The sequence below is a fragment of the Saimiri boliviensis genome, chromosome 1 (assembly GCF_048565385.1).
Source record: "Saimiri boliviensis isolate mSaiBol1 chromosome 1, mSaiBol1.pri, whole genome shotgun sequence".
In the NCBI taxonomy this organism is placed as follows: domain Eukaryota; kingdom Metazoa; phylum Chordata; class Mammalia; order Primates; family Cebidae; genus Saimiri; species Saimiri boliviensis.
Window position 1 is genome coordinate 95,521,506 of NC_133449.1, and position 22,456 is coordinate 95,543,961.

Here is a 22,456-nt window from a genome sequence, read left to right on the forward strand (position 1 = left end):
CTTTTCATTCAGGTCTATGAATATTTTATTTCCTTTGAGATGATAAAGCTTGGAAGGCTGGGTCACTTGTTGTATGGGGATATCCTTTCCCAGCTAGCCCAGCAACTTGTTTTCTCTAGGTAGCAGAGGGGAGTGTCATTCATAAGGGGAGCAAAGATGCTTCTTGGACCAGGTGCCTGTTGTGGCAGGATTGCCCTTGCTGGACTCTCCCACTTGCCAGGTGTCTCTCTGTGTGGGCAAAGGAACCTCAGTCTTGGTGGGCTTCTTATTTTTAGCAAAGTCTGCAATAAGTCCTCTCCCCTGTGCTGCCTGACTCACCTGTGTTGTCGTAGAGACTGTAGTTCAATTCTTCATAGGAGTGAGCATTTAAGTTTTGACATGATCATTCTTAGTATGTAGATATGCAATTATTTTTTGCTGTTGAAATTGTATCCTATTACTTTACTAAACTTAATTATTAGTTCTAAGAGTTTTTTTTATTTTGTTTTGTTTTGTTTTTTGTTTTTTGTTTTTTTTTAGATTCCCTGAAATTTTTAGGTAGATTATCATGTCATCTGCAAATACAGACAGAGGTTTTTTTTCTTCCTTTACAATTGGTATGTTTTTCATTCATTTATTTATTTCTGCTTTATTGAAGTGGGTGGAACTTCCAGTAGAATGCCTTCTGTTGCCAGCTTAGATTTGGGAGATGCCAGACATGATTTCCCTTCTGCTGCTGAGTGGATGTTCCTAAGACAATCTGCCACTATGTGATTCCTCTAGTTCTGGGGTTTCTAACAAGTTCTCCTTCCTGTATCCCCCTTTTCAAGTTCACTTTTGAGTTAATCTTGTGCTGCTCCCAGGGATTATAGTTGTACTCACAGGGGAAAGGAAAAGAGCCACTAGAAATGAATTCGCTCCATCTCAAATGAACAGGAAGTCAAATAGTTTATTCAAAAAGTCTTTATTAATGCTTCTTTTTCATGTCCAGTTAACATATTAGCAAATGGTCGATTGAGTTGTGGGATCAATGGTAGTCACAAATACTATTATCACAGACCCGTATCATCAGCCAACTATTTGTCAATATGTGCTACAATAATTTCCTCACTCAATGCCACGTGGAAACATGCAGAATGCTGTGAGACTTAAGGACTGAATAAAAACCTGTGGCTACCAAAACTCTTCAGCCAAAGAGAATGACACGATTCTCTCATCATAATGGACACTTCCTGTAACTGTGTGTTGCAGTTTTCAAGTAGTTAAAGCAGATATTTCTTTCATGAATAGGGCAGAGATAAATGTTTTAGTTTCAAATTTGAAAAATCACCAAAAGATTATGTTACTTCGATGGCATGTCAATTATGGAATGTGGTTCTTTCATTTTGAATATCCCCTAGGTTTATTGGAATATAGAGTGATTTATTCAGACTAACCAAGGATTATAAAAAATTGCACAACAGGATATATTTTGGAAAAATATTCTGAGTGATTTTGCTTAATTATGCACTGTATCAATTCATCAAAGTGGTAATTCATCTAAAGTGCTAAAACTGTATATAAAATTCTGTGCTTGGCATACTGGTAACTCAAAGAAAAAGAAAAAATCTTGCTTTCAGAACTATCCTTACTCAAAGAAATTTTACAAACACCAATGAAAAAGAGCCTGTAATACAGGACAGCACGTAATTAAGTTTCAATGATTAGGAAGAAAAATTACTGCAGGAATTCCGAAGAGAGAGTGATTGCTGTGAATTGGGCTGGTACGTGAAAGCTTGAGAAATGTTCAGAATAGGTATGATGGGGTGGGTGGGAAGTGGACACCGTGAACACAGCATGAAAGTTAAAATAGGCAAATGATATGTAGAGCCCAGGCTGTCAGCCAGTTTAGCTGGAGGAGTGGATTTGCTTTAGTTGAGAGTTTAGCTGAGACCAGGTTCTGCCATACTTGAGTGTCAGGCCGAGAAGATCTCCGTTTTCTGAGAACACAGGGGACTTTGCAATGTTTTGAACTGATGGTTGGTGTAAGCCAATACAGAGTTGGTGAGCATCAGTTTTCAGAGAGTCATGGTCAGGATGAGATAAGGAAAATACGTGTGTGTGTGAATCATTTAACATTATGTTTATTTATATTCTGTGGTTCGTTATCAATGTTCACAGTAAACTGCTCTCTTCAATATTGCTTTAAGTATGATTTCAATTTATCCACACAATTTAAAGTAAATAATATTAAGGCCAAGACTATAAAATTAATAGTTTCATTGTGACCTTGTTATGTGGCACTGTCCGATGTCTACCTTTCCAAGGCTCCTCTGAATATATGAGAAGAGAGAGAAAATAATCAAAGATAACTCGAAAATGTCTACTCTGGTTGATCGGGACAGCAATGAAAAATGCACCAATTTTAAAACATTTTTTACTTTTATATTCATAAAAAGAGTTAGCATCTTATATATGCCACCTTAAATAATAATATGAGTAAGGTGCTTTATAAATCAAAGAACATAGATAAAATCCTTTAACATACAGAGTTATTAAACATACGCTGGCTGTTTGAGAAAAAAAAAAGGGATATATTTGTATGAGAGATAAAGCAGGTGTTATGACTCGACAGTGAGATCATCTCTCTAACTAGCATGAAGCTGGCTTTTGATTGAAGAGCTAACTACCCTCATGTGATTCCCAAGTACTAACGAGTGCTGACCAACTGCACGTAAGTTAGGACTCAAGTCTGACCTAACAGAGGTAGGTAAGTGTGTGAGACTCTGGGAGAAGCATATTGAATAAAATGCGGTGTAATTTAATAATTACATTTTTCTTTTTTATATTATTGCTCAAGTGATAATTTTCAATCCAATAACTTAACGATTATCATCCTTTGTGTAATCCTATGTTGTGACAGTGACATAAAATAGTAAAGGAGACTTTAATAAATGTTTTTTTGAAAGGGAACAAACAAATGAATGAAAAATGAACATCTGCCCTCTATTTCTTCTTCAGAGAAGCTGACATAGGAAGAGAGGCCAAGCAAAGAAGGCAATCCATGGAAATGGACATGGAAAGTCAGCTTGTTTCCAGTCTGGACTTAGATGAGGCTATCCTAACAATTTTGCTCATTCTCTGAAACAATCCTTCACTCTTGACATGGAGAACACAAGAACAAATGATATGAAAATTCAGTGAGAAATCTCACCTGGAAATTATATGTGTATCTCATTTAAACTCACGTGAGCACTAGTACACCCATGTTAGACAAAGACCAACATGCATGAGATTTAAATGACACAGCTCTAGGTAACTGCTTTGCAGTGCCCAAGAACAATAAAATCGTGAGTGTGCATTTTTAAAAATAAGTAGATAATGAGATGTGAAATCATTATAATAATGCTTTTCTAAGTAAAAGCTGCCAACTTGCTGACATCAAAATTGTGCCATCCGCAGCTTAAAATAGAGTGGCCGCATTTCCTAAAGCCCATCACTTTGCTGTCGCATTCATTTGCCTCTTTAAAATGAAGGGTTTATTTCACCTTTTATAAGTAATTATAGGCTGAGAACTCCCCGCTCTGTCTCCTACCTACTTTGCCTCTCATGCTGTTGGTTCTGTCACTTCTCCCAGGCAGGCTGGTAATGGAGCGGGACAAGGCTTAAAGGCTGAAACTCCAGCAAGGGAATGGTGTTCTGGCTGGGGAAGGGCCCTGAGCAATTCAGCTGTTAAGGTGGTACTCTCTTGTAGTTAAATTCTGGGCAGATTTTCAGGCTCAATTATACTCAGTGCTTAAGCTGCATATAATCTTTGATTTACAAACACATGACGTTTTTCTTTCTGCTAAAGCTGAGATTTTGGTACAAGCAAAACACATAGAAGAAACTGCAAGGGAAGACTGAGTGTAGCCCTCCCCGTCATTCCCAAACCAATCACAAGTACCCACTTAATGCTGAAAAAGCATTGATAAGTGGTTGGGCAAATCAGTGTTCTGGTCCTACAGTGATTTCTGAGCCTGCACTGCACTTAGTTTTTTGTGGATTTGTTTACCAGCCGTGGACTGAGCAACACTTTCTGCTAAAAATAAAGTGATTGTTGAAAAAAAAATTAGCTCCAGCTTTCAACAATTTAGTTGCTTAGTTAGGGAACAGAGATGATGTTAAAATAGTAGCTATTATAGCAGAATAAAGATAGGTGGTATCAGGCCACAGGGATTGTGAAGGACAAATCCCCATAGAAGGGAAGGGGAGGTTATTGACTTTGTGAACACTTCATAGACCTGGCGAAGTTTCTTCTAGCCTTTGCCTGGAAAACATGTTTTCAACAAAGGGAATTGAGAAAGTAAGAAGCAGAAAAAGGATAATAAGGATAGATGGGCCTGGTAATATGCTGTGGCTTTGGAGGTGATAATGATAATGATCTGTAGCAGATATGGCTCTTACTTTACCCATAAACATTTCCTCCACCTTTGAACTAACGTGCAATTTTAGAGCACCATTGCCACCCTTGAGGACAGCAGCCCGCCTCCAGCACCCAGTTTTCTCGGCTTCTCTGATTGAGAGCTTTTTTTGTTTTGAGTCACAGGAGCTTGCTGGCCCATTATTGGGGCATTAAGAAGTGTGAGGTTTGATGTCCCCAGAGGAACCCCCAGACAATTAAAAATGGCTTCCATTGGATAAATACCTGCAGGTATTTTACAAAGCGAGTACTGTCGATACAAAATAAAATTATAATAACAAAGGAATCCATGTCCTAATTCCCAGACTTTTTGAATAAATCACAACTAAAGTAAGGATTTTCGGATGGGGAGGTTATCTTGGATTATGTGGGTTAACGCTGTAATCACAACAATCCTTGTAGGAGAAAGAGGAAGGAAAGTCAGGGTCAGAAAGAGACGTGAAGATGTCACACTGCTGGCTTTGAAGCTGGAGATGAAGCCACGGCATGCAGGCTGAAATAAGCAATACAACCAATTGTTCTCTAGAGAGCTCAGAAAGGAATGCAGCACAGATGACACCTTGATTTTACAGGCCCTTGTCACCTCACACCTATGTTATTAAAATAACTAGTTTCCTGGTGGCAGTCTGTCTCTGTTCCAATCTACCCTACACTCAGTCAACAGGTTACTTCCTCTGAAGCTCTCGGCAGAAGCTCTCAATGGCTCTTGTGACACTGCTATCACTTATAGAGTTGACTTTATTAGATACAGGCTCTGGTGTCTGGTGCTTCCTTGTAAGTCCTGGACTTCTTAAATTTTGATATGTAAAAGATGTTCTCAGGCTTTCCTTTCTTTTAAGGCTGAATATAATGAATATATATTTCATTGTATAGATACAGCACATTTTCAACAACATGGAGGAACCTGGCAGACACGCAAAGTGAAATAAACCAGACATGGAAGTGAAATAAACCAGACATGGAAGAACAGGTACTACATGATACTACTTATATAAAGAATAAGAGAGTCACACTCAAAGAACGAGAGAGTGAAGTGGTGATTGCCATGGCCTGGGGAGAGGGGCAAATGAGGAGATATTAGTCAAAGAGTACCAAGTTTTGGTTATACAAGATAAATAAGTCCTAGAGATCTACTGTGCAGCACTGTACCTATGTTAACTATATGGTGTCATATGGTTAAAAGTTTGCTAAGAGGGTAGATTTTTATGTTATGTGTTATCAGAAGCAATAATAAAAATGAATAAGATGGTAGGAGGAAATTTTTGGAGGTGTTGTGTGGGTTTATGGCACAGATTGGGATGATGGCTACATGAGTGCATACTTATCTCCATACTCATCCAGTTGTACGTGTGAAATGTCAGCTTTCTGTATGTCAATTTTCCCTCAGTAAAGTGCTTTAAAAATGCTTGTAGGCCCTGGAAAGCATGTTCAAAAAGCATATTTTAAATCTCTATCCCTATGGTAAACTGACCCAATCAATTACCTCCCTGAATCCGTGCCTAGGATCCATGTCTTGGACTGTAAGTTTGTAGTCATTTGCATTAAAAGGTGAAGTCTATTTCTCATATTTTGAATAGCTAGCTGTTGCAACAAACCCCCAAAGACTCAGATTCCATAGGTAGATGTGGGGAAATGTCCCTGAAAATGATTTTATTTTGAGGCTTGTCCAAAGACCTAACTTTGGAAGCATTGGGATACAGCAGCTTAGTTGGAGAGAAATTAACATGAAGTGATAGATGCAGTCTATTAAAGTAGCACAGATTTGACAAGACCTTGGAAAGAAATGATGGTAAGAGATTCCTATAGTGACCGATAACTGAGTCAAACCTCACACCAAAGAATACGCAGGTGTGCTTGCAACAGATGCCTAGAGGAACGTTGAACTACTGATCCAGCAGTGTGTCCATGAGAAGCTACTCTGGTTTACAAGTATGAATTTGTAGGGTCATAACTATTAATTTACATCCAGAAAAGTACCTATTCTTGATTATTTTTATCATAGCCCTTAAGCAAAGGCACACCCGGTAGCCCAGTACATAAAGCAGATACATATGATGGAAGGCTGTGCACTCGGAGTGCTCTGTCTCCCTTTCCCAATACTGTCTTCCCTTGAGGCCATGGAGGGGTCTCAGTGGACAAGAGTAAGAACGTCACTGACCTACAGGATAAAATTTACATTTCTTGGTCTGGTATGTGAGGCTCCCACAATCTGCTTTTATCATTCAGGTTATACATGGCTGCATAAAAACCAGCCCAAGCTTAGTGGCATAAAACAACAACCACTTTATGCCCACAGATCTGTAGGTCAGGACTTCAGATTTGGCACAGAAGAAATGCCGTTTCTCTGCCCTTGTGGACGTCTGGAGCCTCAGTGGGGAAGGCTCAAATAACTGGCTGGAATCTTCTAGGGGCTTGTTCACTTACATGCCTGGTACCTGGTTGGGATGAATCAAAGGCTGAGCTCATCTGGAAGTGCTGACTAGAGCATTCCCATGCCTCTCCATTTGTCTTGGGTTTCTTGCAGCAAGGTAGCTGGGTTCCAACATGGAGTGTCATGATAAAGGCCATGTGAGTAGTGAGAGTTACAAGAAATCCAAACAGAACCTGCCTGAACTTTGATGAACTAGCTGCAGAAATTTCATGACTTCACTCTACTGTACTTCCTTGGTCATGGTAGTCACAAAGTTCCATTCAAGTTCCATAGGAGGAAATATGAACAACACTGTTTAGTGGTAGGAATTTCTGTATTGTCTTGTGGGATGGAGATATTGACACTGAGATCTTTAGGAAACATAATCTGCCACAGTCCGCTCTCTGGCCACAGCAATTCTTAACCATGCAAAATGTAAAAACCCTTTGCAAACACAACAGTGTCTCATCACATTATAACTCCAGGTTAAAGAACAAGATCTTATCTAGATCAGGTCTAGAGAAAAATAAAGCTCCTCAGGCCAAGGGCTTTGAGTACATTTTGAGACAAGCTATCGGTCCTCAACTCCCTACAAACAAGAGTGGGAGCTAGTTGACGAGAGTAGGCATCACAGAAGCACACAGGAAATAGAAATTGCTGTTGTGGCACATCTTTGGGAAATACACCCTGCCATATTTATCTTTTCAGCTTTTCATATACTCATTTCTAATGTCATCTGTTAAGGCCATAATGCTTCTACTGGTTTCTCTACTTCTGTTCACAAAGTTCTTCCCTACTAGAATTAACTACACAACTATTTTCTGCTAATCAAAACCTATCGTCTGGCCAGCCCTGGTAACTTATACCTGTAATCCCAGGCACTTTGAGAAGCAAAGGTGAGTGGATCACATGAGGTCAGGAGTTTGAGACTAGCCTGGCCAATATTGCGAAACCCTGTCTCTACTAAAAATGCAAAACAAACAAACAAACAAACAAAAGACCCAAAATTAGCCAGGTGTGGCGGTGGCAGAGGTTGAACCTGGGTGGCAGAGGTTGCTGTGAACCAAGATCATTCCACTGTACTCCAGCCTGGGTAACAAGAGCAAAACTCTGTCTCAAACAAAACAAAACAAAACAAAAACAACAACAACAAACAAAAAGCCCCCCAAAACTTATCTCCCTCTAGGTTTCCCAATACCTCCTATTCCTTGACATTTGCTATGACATGCCAACCTATGGTGATATGCTCATATTCTCAATCCCTGAGTGCCCACTATTGCCATGAATAGTGCTTGGTGCTGAGGATAAAAGAATGAACAAACACAGGATGAGCTTTAACCTCAAAAGCTCAGAGACTGGTGGGGAAGATAAATATCAGTTAAACAATTACACAAACAAATACAATAGTTCAACAGTAACATGCAAGAGAGGTGCATGATGCCATGAGAATCTGTACAAGAGATTTAGGCAGTAGAGAGTGCAAGAAAGGCTTTCCCACAGACAAGAAAATGGCCTAAACAATGAGTAATATTTAAAGAGGAGTTTTCGGCAGTGAAACAACAGGAGCAAGAACCTTGAGACAGGAATAAGCATGAAAAGTGGGAAAAGGGTAGAGGGTAAGTTGTGAGATGGAGCTTGAGAGGTGGGGATGAGTGGCTGTCCGTCCATGAGCAATGGCAGCCCTAGAAGCATTTAAACCAAGGTGGAGTGGAGTGAGGGTGGTGGGCATGATCAGATTTGTCGTCTAAAAAGATTTTGTTGGCAGGGGTATATGGAGAATGGATCAGGGTGGGGCCTGATGTGGACAGCCAAATTTGGAGACCTTGGTTAGCTTAGGCTGGTGAATTGATTATTGGAGCATTGGGAGTATTGAATGAATTCGGACACCTCAACACCAATGAGACACTTAAATCCACACCACGTTGTAACATCTCATGTTTTCATGTATTCGATTCATCATTAAATTCACTGATTTATCTGAACACAGAGGCATATTAGTTTTTTCACTCAAACTACATAGTATGGTGTAATAAAATCCTTGTGGTCAAACTTTTTAAAATATATTTTAAGTGATCAACATATGGATACATAATTACTACAGCTTGAATATCCCTTGTCTGAAATGCTTGGAACTAGAAGTATTTCAGATTTTATGTTTTTTTTTTTTTTTTTTTTTTTTTTTCAGATTTTGGTATAATTGCATGCTCATAATGAGATACCCTGGGGACAGCACCTAAATCTAAACACAGAATTCATCTATGTTTCATATACACCTATGTGTATAGGATGAAGATAATTTTATACAATATTCTCAATGATTTTGTGCACCTATCACATGAGACCAGGAGTGGAATTTTCCACTTGTGCTGGCATTTTGGTGCTCAAAGAGTTTCAGATTTTGGAGCATTTCAGAATTTGGATTTACAGTCCAGGGCTGCTCAATCTATATTAAATAAATATTTGAATGAAAGAATAAATTAATGAACAAATGAATAAATTCATTTGAAGCCATCATTTTTTATAAGGACTGTTTTAAGTTCCCTTTCTAAAATATCAACAGTACTCATTGAAATTGTCAAATAATGATTTGTTGCACAAAGTTAAATTTGGGGGCCCTCTCAAAAGTGCCAGCAATTTTTCAGAACCAATATGAGAAGTGTTCCAAAATTATCCCTTGCAGTCAGGTCTTGGCCTCCTGCAGATCTCCATGGAAACTGGCTGTGGTTTAGGCCTCGAAGCAATCAACTGTGTTCAGTCATCAGGTTTGGGCTCAAACCCCACAATCACATGATGGGAGGAGCTTAAAGTCACACAGTCCAAAGTCTGTGCTTGATAGATATCTGGTGGCTGCAGTAGGATGGATGGGCTCTGGTGACCTGTCCAGCTGCTACTGATGCTACTCAGAGCTCTGCCCAGTGCACACTGCCTTAGATGTTCTGAAATGGCACCATCCAACCATCTACTCAGACTGTATGGTAGTTATTGCTGTGAGCCAGCTTATCATGGTACTTTGAAAACAAATCAGGGGGCTAAAGATCAAAGATGTATCTTGAAGGGCATGGGCAATGTTGAGACAGAGTTGTGGGTCTGTGACATAGCTGGACTTGTACTGCTCTTAAGAAGAAACCTTACGAAATCCTGAACACCAAGCAGAATTTTTTAGTAAATGTTAAAGCTTTTAAAGGTAGTCATTATAGAGACATAAGACTCCAGTCAAGGGAAGGCTAAGCCAGCTCGCCTAGTAATATTAAGAAAAAAATAAGGGGGGGGGGGTATATACGTGTGGCCCCCTTTGTGATATGATGGGTACAATTAGATCATTTAGTGTGTAGATTAAAGGGGTAATAGGGAGAATGCAACAATCAGGATGGCAGAGAAGAAGGGAACCCCAGAATGACCCCTGTCCTTATGAGTTTCAGACACTACGGCATCATCCAAAGGGATGGCCCTTGGTGGTTGTTAGTGACTACCTTCTGGAAACACCAGAATCCTCAGGGCAGACCTCAGAATCAAGGCAGAGGCATTAGATATCCAAATACAAATGTTATTATTGTCTTAATCTGTTTTTTTGTTGCCATAAATGAATACCATAGACAGGGCAATTTATAGAGTAGAGATGTATTTAGCTAGATTCTGAAGCCTGGGAAGTCCAGGAGCATGGCACCAACATCTGGTAAGGTGCTTTGTACTGTATCACACATGGCAGAAGGTATTCTAAGGGTGAGAGGGCAGGAACATGTCAGCTCAGGCTTCTCTTTCTCTTCTTAATAAGCCACTAGTCCCATCATGGGAGCCCTACCAGGATGACATGTAATCCTAGTTTCTTCACAAAGACCCCATTTCCAAATAACCATCAACATAAACATTTGAAGATTCAGTTTTCAACACATTAAATTGGGGATGGGAGAAACACGTTCAAATAATAGCACTGATCATAGTCAAGAATTAAGATATAACTAGGTCAGACAATGAACTCTTCCCTGCTAAGTCAGTATAGCCCTGGACTGTCCTGTGTGGGATCCAATGGCCCTATGGCTCACATAGTGAGAGATCAGTAGAACCCTGGAACAGTCAAATCAAGGACAACTCAGTGCTTCTCCAAAACTGGTATACTAGATGAACCACTCATCTAAAATTATACAAGTCCTGAAGATGCCTATGGCTGTAAGGTGTGTTTTCTCTTTTTTCTCATGTCTCTTAGTACTCCAGAGCCAGGAATAGGGGATAATCTGGATCCACACAGTTGCAGAAAGTGTTTTCTCCACACCCTAACTTCCCCAAGCAGCTGGATTATCTTGACTGTCCTTTGACAGAGGCTGGGCAGACACTAAACTGTAGACACTACTATCTCCTGGCTGAATGTTGAGTGAATTGTGTGTGTTTCTCCTTTTCTTCAAGGTGAAACAGGTTCTCAAGTTATCGAAAAAGATTTGGAAGCAATGCTTCCAAAAAGGCTAAAGATATTTGCCATATGACACTATGCACTGGATAATGTGTGTATCCTAGCTTTGTTCTGACAAATAATCATTTCCTATGTGCTAGGTGCAGCCATCCAGCCACCTCTAACCAATTTTAAACCAGTTCTATGACTGTTTCAGTAGGTGGCCTCATATGTCTTTTTAAGTCCAAATGCTAAGAGTTGCTGACAATGTGGACATCCTCTGGGTTTGCGTCATAGACAGATGTAAAAGTTGTCTGATCCAAGACTGATCTTAGAAAATAGTTGGCTTCTTGCAAATGTCTATGCAAACTGGCTCCATTCCAATGCTATGGCAGTCAATTCTTGTCCACTGCAATGTTTGGACCTCGGTATTTCCCTCTCATGCTCAACTCTGCCACCCATGGCCAGAGGAGGTAATGCTACTGCTAACCACAGCCATTGAGCTGGTAGGGTGGAGCAGAAGCCTGGATTTGGTCCTACCATATTGCTTGTGTTCCCAGTTCCAGATCCTATTGGGAGAGAGACTGGCATTTTCCTAATCATGCATCATAAAATTTGTACAGCACAAGGGGCAAGAAGCTTCCTCAGTGATGACATCAGACCTGTTAGATCTCATGAGCTGTGCTTGCTCATGGAAATGAGGAATCCAGGTCTGCTATAAACCATAGCTATGTGCGTTTTCCTCAATGTTTGCTGCTCTAGTAGGCCTGATTGCATGTTGTTGCAATATGAAAGACACCACAGACTGAAGATACATTTAGTTTCCAAACCATTAACAGTGTAGACAAGGTTTTGAAGGCGAATGGCTATTAGCAAGGAAATCAAGCTCAGACCCTGAAACCTGGTGGACCTTCTCATATCGGGCCATCAGAAGCTCAATGGTGCTATAAAAACCCTGACATCCTGAGGGAAACCTTGCTGAGAATGTTTGCAGCCACTGAATATGCAGTCCTTTTGATCTAACCTAATTGTTGACCTACAGTTTTGCTTGACCAATACAAAGGACTCTTTGAAGTAGTGTAATTGTTCTTTGTACTGTTTTTAGTGTTACAGAAAGGGCACATAAAACAACAAAAATAATTTCAATATTGGCCTCTTGTGAGGGCCTCACCAACAGATATTTATTGGACATGAAGCAACTAGTATGTTTTATAACCTAGTTACATATTATCAAATGCTGCAGCATGATGCTTGAACTCTATATCCTGCTATGGGCCTCAGCTTTCTGACTTCTTAGAATAAGAAACAATTATGATTATTATTAAGTACTCATTTCAGCTGTCTTGGCATCTTGTAGCACTGAATCCTTCCTGAGTCTGGGAGTTATTTTTAGTTGTGCAGGCTGGAAGGGCAATGGCTTACTTAGTAACCTCTGGGGGCCATGTGCTAAAAGACTTGCCCATCTACAGAAACTGATTTGTAATGATGAAGAGGTGTGCTAGGAGAAAATAATACAAACACAAAAGCATTAAATTAGTCTCAGGCTTCATGGGGGCTTGCAAGTTGATTGAAGCGGCAAGACTTGTATGCAAAAAGAATTAAGGAATGATATAAAAATTTCCAATCAAGTGTTAGATCCTGAATAAATGAATCATAGCAACCAGAGGTATTTTGTCTGTGTTGAAAAGAAGGAATGATTCAATGTCCCTTAGATGTGAAGGGGTGCACTAGGCAGTATGACATTGAAGCCTGTAATCAAACTATTACAGATTTCCATGTATACTATTAAACAGATATTGACTTTCATGAGGTTATATCAAGATTTATTGGCCTAAGAGGTAAATATTGACTGATAAGATGTTGAGGTCAATAATTACCTACAGGGACAATAAATCTTTATATTCACAGACACACAAATTCAATAGTCAGTGCGGTTTGTTAGATTAAACACAAATTCCAAGTCATTAGATATATCTGGAAATCTCTTTTCATAACCATGAATTCTGACAGTTTATAATTCATCTTAAAATGGCATATTTTAAATCAGATCTGATACAACTGTAGAAGAGAAAAGTACTTTTATTTTTAATGATAGCCTTCTGGAAAAAATAATTTTATACATTCCTTCAGGTTGGCTAATTCTACTCTAGCAACTAGTTCAGTAATTGCCACATGGTAGGTACTCAATATATATTTTTAATGAAATTAATCTCACACAATTTGACATTTAAATTTGTAATCAACAACAAAAGCAGATTACAAAGTATGTATTATATAATAATCATCCACGTTTTGAATTCACTCACTTCTTTGTTATAAAAATATTTGTTCAGAACTGATTCTAGTGTAAAAAACGTGAGAAAAAAAGATTATTCCACTGATGAATTTAGAAGAATTTGGATGGCTTATATGATTTCTTTTCTTTTATTTTTTTGAGATGGAATTTCACTCTTGTCCAGGCTGGAGTGCAGTGGCTCAATCTCAGCTCACTGCAACCTCCACCTCCCAGGTGCAAGCAATTTTCCTGCTTCAGCCTTCCGAGTAGCTGGGATTACAAGTGCCCGTGACCATGCCTGGCTACGTTTTGTATTTTTGGTAGAGATGGGGTTTCACCATGTTGGCCAGGTTTGTCTCGAACTCTTGACCTCAGTTGGTCCACCCTCCTTGGCCTCCCAAAGTGCTGGGGTTACAGGCATAAGCCACCGTGCCCAGCTAGTTTATATTAATTCTTTACCTAAAATGTATTCAGAATTTTATTTCAATCAAAATTTTAATTTTTAATACTTTTAAGTTTAATGTAATTTAGAATGTAAGTTTATAAGGCATGAAAATACACTAAACACTGTAGTTTAAACAGCTAATTATTATTTAGCCAGTCAATTACTTTGATGGAGTATGTCTAAATACTGCTTGTATCAAGGTCGAGACAGTGTGACCTTATACCAAGGAGATGGCAAAGCCAACTGGCAGATAGTGTAGAGCCAGAGTTGGGACTGCAGGCAACATAAGGTGTTAGTGTACAAAACAAGTTATCTTGCCTTGCCATAAAAGTGTGGTGCAGAAACTCTTTTCTTAGAAGCTTCATATAGGGCTGTCCTCTGCCTGCACCCTCCCTTGCCCACACCACTGACACTTACATTAGCCATCTCCTGCCCCATACAACCACTCCAGAGTCCTCTGTTCTCAACTCTCAAACATTCTCCTGTGGCAAAAAGCAGAAAATTGGTCCTGAGAATGGTCATAGGCAACCGTGCTACACTGAGCGTGGGGTGCTATGTGGGAGAGTTAAACTGTCTCACGAAAGTACAAAGAATGATCAAACTCTGCCCACAGGCCAACCTTTCTGGATTAATCACTGGTAATATATCAGAGTTCTGATGTCCATTTGTACAAAAACAGAGAATTAAAGGTCATTGTTTTATGTACTTCAGTCGTTATATTTCTCATAAGGGCCACTACTATTATGAGTTTGGTAGTGTTTCTTTGGCAAATTTGATATACTTGAAAGCACATAGCTAGCTAGCTAGATAGATAGATGGATGATAGGGCATTTAGAAATTGTTTAAATGTCTTACTTGTATTATATAAATTGTTTTGCATCTCTATTTTCATATATTGTTTTCAGTCTCTAGTCAATAAGCTTTCACATACTTAGCACAGAGGCTGAATCCCGTAAGAAGCTTGTGAATAAATGGGAAAAAAATGACATTCTAATCCCTTCCCTAATTCAACAAGTATTGGCCTAGATCAGTATTTCTTAAATTGAGATACATAGGCACTGTGAAAATAGAGATAGGCCTGAGGGAGACATGCCCATGAGCTGTGTGTGTGTGTGTGTGTGTGTGTGTGTGTGTGTATAAATGTGTATTTACATGTCAGTATACTGCTTCTGGGAAGATGTCCCATAACTTTTGTCAAATTATCAAAGGAGTCCATAAATTCTAACTTTTGGAAGTAACTTTTAAAAGTCCTGCTTAATTTCAGTGTCATAACTGAGGTAATTTATTTTTTGGTATTAAAAGTATGAAAAATAAGAGTCTATAATGGCATCTCCTATGTTGAAAAAATATAGAGAAGTTTTAAAAATAAAAAAATATAGCTTCATTTTTATGTACCTAGATATTGTATAAGCCACATGGGATCATTTAATACACAAAATATAACTCAATCATAATGACATCTTTGAATGTTAGAAACAGAGGGTGTGCATTAATAGAAAGCTTACACAGGGGATTCAAGGACCAAGCGGTGACTGGTTTAGTGACCTTCTAATTATTTCTACAAATCCAGTCCAGTTTCATCACTTTACAGAAGAGGAAAGCTAAGACCAAGAGAACTGACGAAATTTATGTATAATCACTTGTTTTAGTTTGAAGGTCATTAACGTATAGTGAAGAATTTCAAAGGTTAGTTTTGACAGAGAGTAAAAAAGAGATACGGTCTTTCGTTTAAGTTCTTATAAGACATTTGGATATGAGCTAAAAAACAAAAATCCAATCTTTTCTTGTTATTCCCTAAAACTAGCTGGTTGAGGAAAATCTGAAGCTGTGATGTTTGGAAGCACGATGCAAAATAAATGTATAGCAATGCTGGACACTTGTTTGGTTCAATTTTCTGGCTATACATGCAAATGCAAACATTTAACAAATATGCTTTCAGAATGTACGTACTGGGAATTATGGATAGGAACACAGATGGAGCTTCCTCATGGAGCCATTATACATCGCTAGCCCTAAAGCAATGAGGGTGTAAGATATTGACATATTTCTGTTTCTTAATTGCTGAAAAAGATCTTTGAGAAAGAACTCCTTCCCCCACCCTACCTTGCCATACTGTATTATTTGAAAGGGAGGCACCCTGTCACAGCCTGCACTTAAAAGGTGAAGAGTTATGCTCCACCTTCTTGAGAGTGGAGGATCTACATACATTTTTTTGAGTTCTTCTACAAGGGATATTTTTCTTTTCATCCTTATTTATTTACTTATTCAATAGTTATTTAGTCAAATAAATAATTCAAGTACTTCTGGGAAAAGAATTTTAGAGGTAGAAAGAGCAGAAAGTAATCTTGTTCTATTTTGTCATTTTACAGGTGAAAATTGAGATAAAAAAATTGCAGAATTTAATCAGAATCATGGGGTTAATTGTGGCGGAAGACCCTCTATGGCTTCTCCTTTGTACAGAGCGTGGTGTGCCTGTGTTGGCCCAGTGTGCGATTTATCTACGTGTGTATGGATGTGGGTGGAGAGGACCTGTCCACGCAGTTCAAATGTGTTTGTGAGGATAGGAGTTTTAGCCAATGCCTCCAAATGCTCACTGTAGGGCTCAAAGTTGTGATTCTCTGTAGAGCAACCAGAGTGATAGCATTTGTGACTATGAATGAAGGGACTATAATTTCCAAAACTGTGAATGGACTGCCCCATATAACAAGGGCTGCCAGCTTCATTATGGCATCCTTTGCAGGAATCAACCTCCCTCTCAGACTTCTTTAGTGTACTTGCCTGAATTTATTGTACCAAATCATTTTTTAACTGATATTTTTAGGCTAGTTTTAGATTCTCAGAAAAACATGAGGATAACACAGAATTCTCATATCCACTACACTCAGATTCCCCCGTATTAACATATTAGATTAGGATGTACACGTTATATTTGATAAGGACATCTTAATGCATCAGTATCAAGTACAGCCCACACTTTATTTTTTATTTTCTGAGTTTTTTACCTAATGCCTTTTTTTTCGGTCCCAGAATCTCACCCAGGATTCCACATGCCATCAGGTCACTGTGACTCTTTAAGCTTGTCTTAGCTATGACAGACTCTGAGACTTCCCTTGTTTTTGATGACTTTGCCAGAGTTTTCAAAGCACTGTACTGGCTTTGAGGGACTGCAGACAGTCCCTCGGCTGGGATTGTCTAAAGTTTTCTCGTGATTCAACTGGGGTTACGGGTTTCTGGGAGAAAGGACCACAGAGGTAATGTGACATTTTCATCATATTGCATTAATGTTACATACTATCAACACGACTAATCGCTGTTAATGTGCACTGTGATCACCTTGATCACCTAGATGAAGTAGTCTTTGTAGCTGTCTGCATAGTAAAGTTACTCTCCAATCCTCCCCACGTCACCTTTCCATACTATATTCTTTGAAAGGGAGTCACCCTGTCACAGCCGACATTTAATGAGTAGAGAGTTATGCTCCACGTTCTTGAGAGGGGAAGATCTACATAAATTATTTGGAATTTTTCTACAAGAGAAATTTGTGTTTTCCCCCTTATTTATGTATGCATTTATACGACCATTTATTTAAATCATCCTGGACTCAGGGGTATATATTTATACTCTGGGTTTTAATCAGTATCCCTTTATTTTGTTGCTCACATCGGTCCAGTTTTGGTCATTGAAAATTTTTTCTTTTGGCTCCTGTGTTCCATAGCCCATCATTTTGCTTTTGTTTGTTTTCAGTACCTCCTTCCTTTCTACCACTATAAGTTGCTTCAGGCTCATCCTGTATAGTTCCTAAAAATACTGACTTTAGTTCTGAGAATACTGACTGACTTTTCATACTTACTTTAAATGTACGTTATAGTGTGCTGTTGTATGTGTGGTTAATTCACCTGGCTAGATGGCTTCCACACCAACACTTTGGGTTCACTCTCTACTCTTTCTCACCTGTTGTGTGTCCAGGAGGCTGTCTTGTGTGGGCTGATGGGGAGGCTCTGGCAATGAGGTGCTCCCACAGAGAGGGCAGGGAGCACCAAGAGTCAGCCTGGGCTATTTATTTCTTTACTCTTTCTCCTGCACTTTCTGGAACCTTCCTGAAGGCCTCAGCTCACACCAGACAATGTCTCCACATGGCTTCTCCGTCTCCAGAAGCTCCTCCCACCTCTCCATACCTTCCCCTATACCCCACCTCCCCATTTTAGCCTGTTTGGGTGTAGGGATAAGAAAATCTCCGGTGGCTAGCCCGGGGCACTACCCTGGCTCCTGTAGTTTCCTTCCACCTCACCCACACTTGTGTAAACAGTCTTTTTATTAAGCTCTCAAATTATCCTAATTTGAGTACATCATTTATTTCCTGCTGGAATACTTTCTAGTATCTTTTTGGAATAAGATCAGAATATCTTCCAGGAAAGTCGAAAGAAATGAAGGAAGAAAAGAGTGGAAGAGGCCAGGTCCTGTGGCCCATGCCTCCCAGCACTTTGGGAGGCTGAGGTGGGTGGATCATGAGGTCAAGAGAAAGAGACCATCCTGGCCAACACTGTGAAACCCTGTCTTTACTAAAAATGCAGGAATTCACTGAGAGTGGTGGCACGCACCTGTGGTCACAGCTGCTCAGGAGGCTGAGGCAGGAGAATCATTTGGACCCGGGGGACTGAGGTTACAGTGAGCGAAGATCACGCCACTGCACTCCAGCCCAGCTTCAGAGCGAGACTATATCTCAAAACCAAAGAATGGAAGAAAGAGTGAGAAAGTGAGAGAGAAACAGAGTGAAGGGGAGATGGAAGAGAGAGAGGAAGAAAGAGGAGAGAGAAGAGAATAGAGAGAGGAAAAAGGAGGGAGAGGAGAGAGAGGGAGAGGGAGAGAAAGAAGAAGAGAGAGAGAAAGGGAGGGAAAGGGGTATATAAAGAGAGTAAGGGAGGGAGAAGGCGAGATTTTTAAAGAATATTAAGGAAATATATGTTTTATAATAACTTGAAGAAAGACACTTAGGGTCAATGGTAGTGGATAGGTTTCTAATTTATAGCCAATTCATTTCTCTATACTAAATAACAATTTTAGGTCCATGTGGGACTAGGTAATTTTGTTTTAGGATTTAACTTTAGAGCTAATAATTATAATATGTGGAGCTATTATTAATAAATCCCGTGGTATCCTGACAATGTGTTAGACACTGAATTCTCAAGTAGATTAAGAGCAAACATTTCTTATTAGTACAAAACAACTGTGCACATTCCATATTTATGCATTTGTGAGATTTTATACTTTCATTTGCGTTATCTTGGATATCTTAATGAAGAGAAAAAACCTTATCAAAGACACTTCTTTAGCTTTTGCAGTAAATATGATGAAAGTGCGCTCTTGGTTAAAATAATCTTGAATCTCCAAGTTGTTTAGCATTCTTGCATTGCATGTAAGATATGGACAAATACCAAAATGCAAACACAGTTAACTGCATATAGCAATCTATTAATGTATCTTTTATTGCACACTAACTATGTAGGTAGGCACTTAATATATCTTACTTAATTTAATTCTTGATCTGTTATGTTGCGATTTTGAGTTTTAAAGATGTGGTAAACTCAAAGACAGTAAGTTGCCAACAATCACACAGATGAAGACAACAAAGACAGAAGTTATATCACTGGGGCTGGAACATGGGTCTTTCTAACTGTAAATCCTGTGCTCTCCTAATTGCACCATTACTTAATATGAATGAACATTTATGCTTTGGGGGCAGTTAATTCAGAAGAATGCAGTACAATGAAATATGAACATTCATTTCTGTGAAAATTTCATTTTATGGCGTGTGCTAAATTTTCACTTAGGATTGAAAACACTATGTTTTAAATAAACAAAACTTCTCTTTAAAGCATCTCAAGCAGAATAGTCTATGACTAATACATATTATGGAATAAGACAGAACTTGCTCAAAAACCACATGTACATGGTTTTGATTACCTTTTGGTGGCAAGGTATTTAATTCTGTTTTTATTTCAAAGAAACAAATAGTCAAGACTGGATTTGTGAGAATAAGAAATAAAAGCAGTGCCGTTTTCTTTTTCAGAGATTTGGAACTGTAGTGTTTTACTTAACCTAATCAAACTTTTGCCCAGTGAAAGAGAATGGAAACACATTGTTTTAACTTAAGGAGAGTAACTAATTTGCATTCACGTAGTATGAGAAGCTTACACGGGTCTACTAAAATCAGTGTTAACAGAGACTCTGTTTAGACAACTTCTTCTACTTAAATTTAAATAACAATTTATTAACCTATCTAAAATGTGGTTCTTTCATTCATTCAATGTCATTTTTGAATATTATATTTCAGCAGATATTTTCATGTGTTAGGTGTTCTGCCTAGCTCTGCAGTGACAGAGAGGAACATATTATATGTAAACGCAACCTTTACTTAGTCACTACTGATTAGTATTTGTCTAAACATACTTCTCAACTATGTTAAAAATTTCAAAATGTCAGGGACAGGTGTTTTAAAATCAGTGGACACATTTTCAGCAGATGTTATGAATGGCCTGATCCCGGACACTCAGGCTGAGAAGGTGCTCTGAAATCTTAGCTCTTCCAGTGCGACACCACCCATGCCCTTTCAGCAGCCTGAGAACTGAAGAAGGTGATGACTTTTTCAGGGCCACAGAAGAAAAGCAAGAATAGAAATCTTGTCCCTTGAATCCAGAGTCTGTTCTCAAACAGGACACTGGCTTGCCTGAGATAGGAAAGAGTCACTCATTTATTCATTCATTGGTTAACTCAATTAGCAAATACTTATTGACCATTTTTGTTGGGTGGGCCAAGGCCTAGGATACCCCACTAGGGAATGGAGGTACATTGAGAGCAGAATGAACAGGCCCCTCACAGGATGGCACTTCGGTTCAACAAAGCACTCGCTCTATGGTAAGATACTAATAAGAAGCTATGAATATCCAGCAACTCTAATGTAATTTGTTTAATAGATTCATCAACAAGTATAGGAGAAGCTGTAGGAAACTGATAATTGGGGAACAGAAGAGTGAGCCATGAGAGAATATTGAGGATTTTTTAATATTGTTTTGGGAAAAGGTGGGCTGAGTCAGGATGCGCTGTGCCTGCGAAGCTGAGCCGGAAACGGGAAGATCTTCAGCAAAGAGCTGGCCAGGCGGACAATGGAAGCAGGTGGGCAAGCCTGCTCCATGCATAGGGTCCAGTGCATGACATCACCAAGGAACTGAGAGCAGGGAATTCATCAACGTGTGAAGAAGTAGATAATGGCAATGTCTTTTTCTTGCTTACTTTGTGCTAATATGTTGTAAATTCCTTATATAGCTGATTCATTGAATCCTTCTACAACAGTATGAGATAGGGGAGTCTAGTTACCCTATCTTCATGGAAGAGAATACTAAAGTTCACGTAGGTTAAAAATCTCACCCCAGATCATATATGCGAGACTGACGGGATGGAATTCAAATGAGGGTGCAGGGCCTCAGGGTCCCTGCCCTTAGCCACAATACTGTCCTCTTTTTGAATGTAAAGTAAATAGTTGGTATTTTCTGCCCTCTAGCTTTCCTCTGTGCTTGGAGTTCAATTTCTCTAGTTGGGAAAAATTACTCAAACCCCCAAACAATTTGAATTTATGCCTTGTCATACCGTATTTGCTTAATGAATGCAAGCCTGTATATTTCCTCCCATTTGTGGGTTTGTGAATGTCAGCATCATACTTTATATGTGGCATGATTTTTTTAAATGTCTAACCTGTCATAATTAAAGATACCTACTTTGGACAAAAACACTTCTCTCCTACTTGTAACAATCCAGCACTAACCATACCAAAAGAAAAAAAAAAAAATCCCACACGCAACCCATGAGCTCAGACAAGCAGCACTTTATATTTTTAATACCCCTGTTATTTACTGTGTGTACCTTGTCCAGGTTCTGGGCTGGTCTTCTTTCCCTGGGTTTTCCTCTGTATCATTTTTGTGGCTGCTTCATTTCTGTTTAATATTTGCTTATTTTTGTTGAAATCCCCAGTGCAGGAACCCACAAACCAAACAAATGCTAACGGAAAACTCAGAGCAGCTCAGATGTCCTTGGAGACACTCAATTTTTTTTTTTTTTGTTTGCTACCATTTGTCATCCTCTGCTCAGAGAGATCAACAGTTTTTAGCCCACAGATCAATATTCTCTTAACCCAGACCTAATCTGAGGAGAGTCTCCCTGTGTTTCACCTTGGCCTACTCCTCGATCCTGGACTTGCCCTTTTTTTTCCCCCCAGCAATAATCTTGTCTGAGTAAGACAGCAATTTTTCATCCTTTGGTCAAAACTGGTGACAAAAGAGGGAATAATGGTTGCTGACATACGAAATGATAGATTTGACACATGGCGTGCTGAGCTGGGAGCTTTCACGTGCCAAAGCAGAAAGACAGATAAGCAGGCTGATAGCTCTCCCGACATTGCCGGCTCACCCCAGCCGTCCCCACCCTCCTCGGATACCAAAACAATCTCTGCTGCTTTTTTTTTTTTTTTTTTTTTT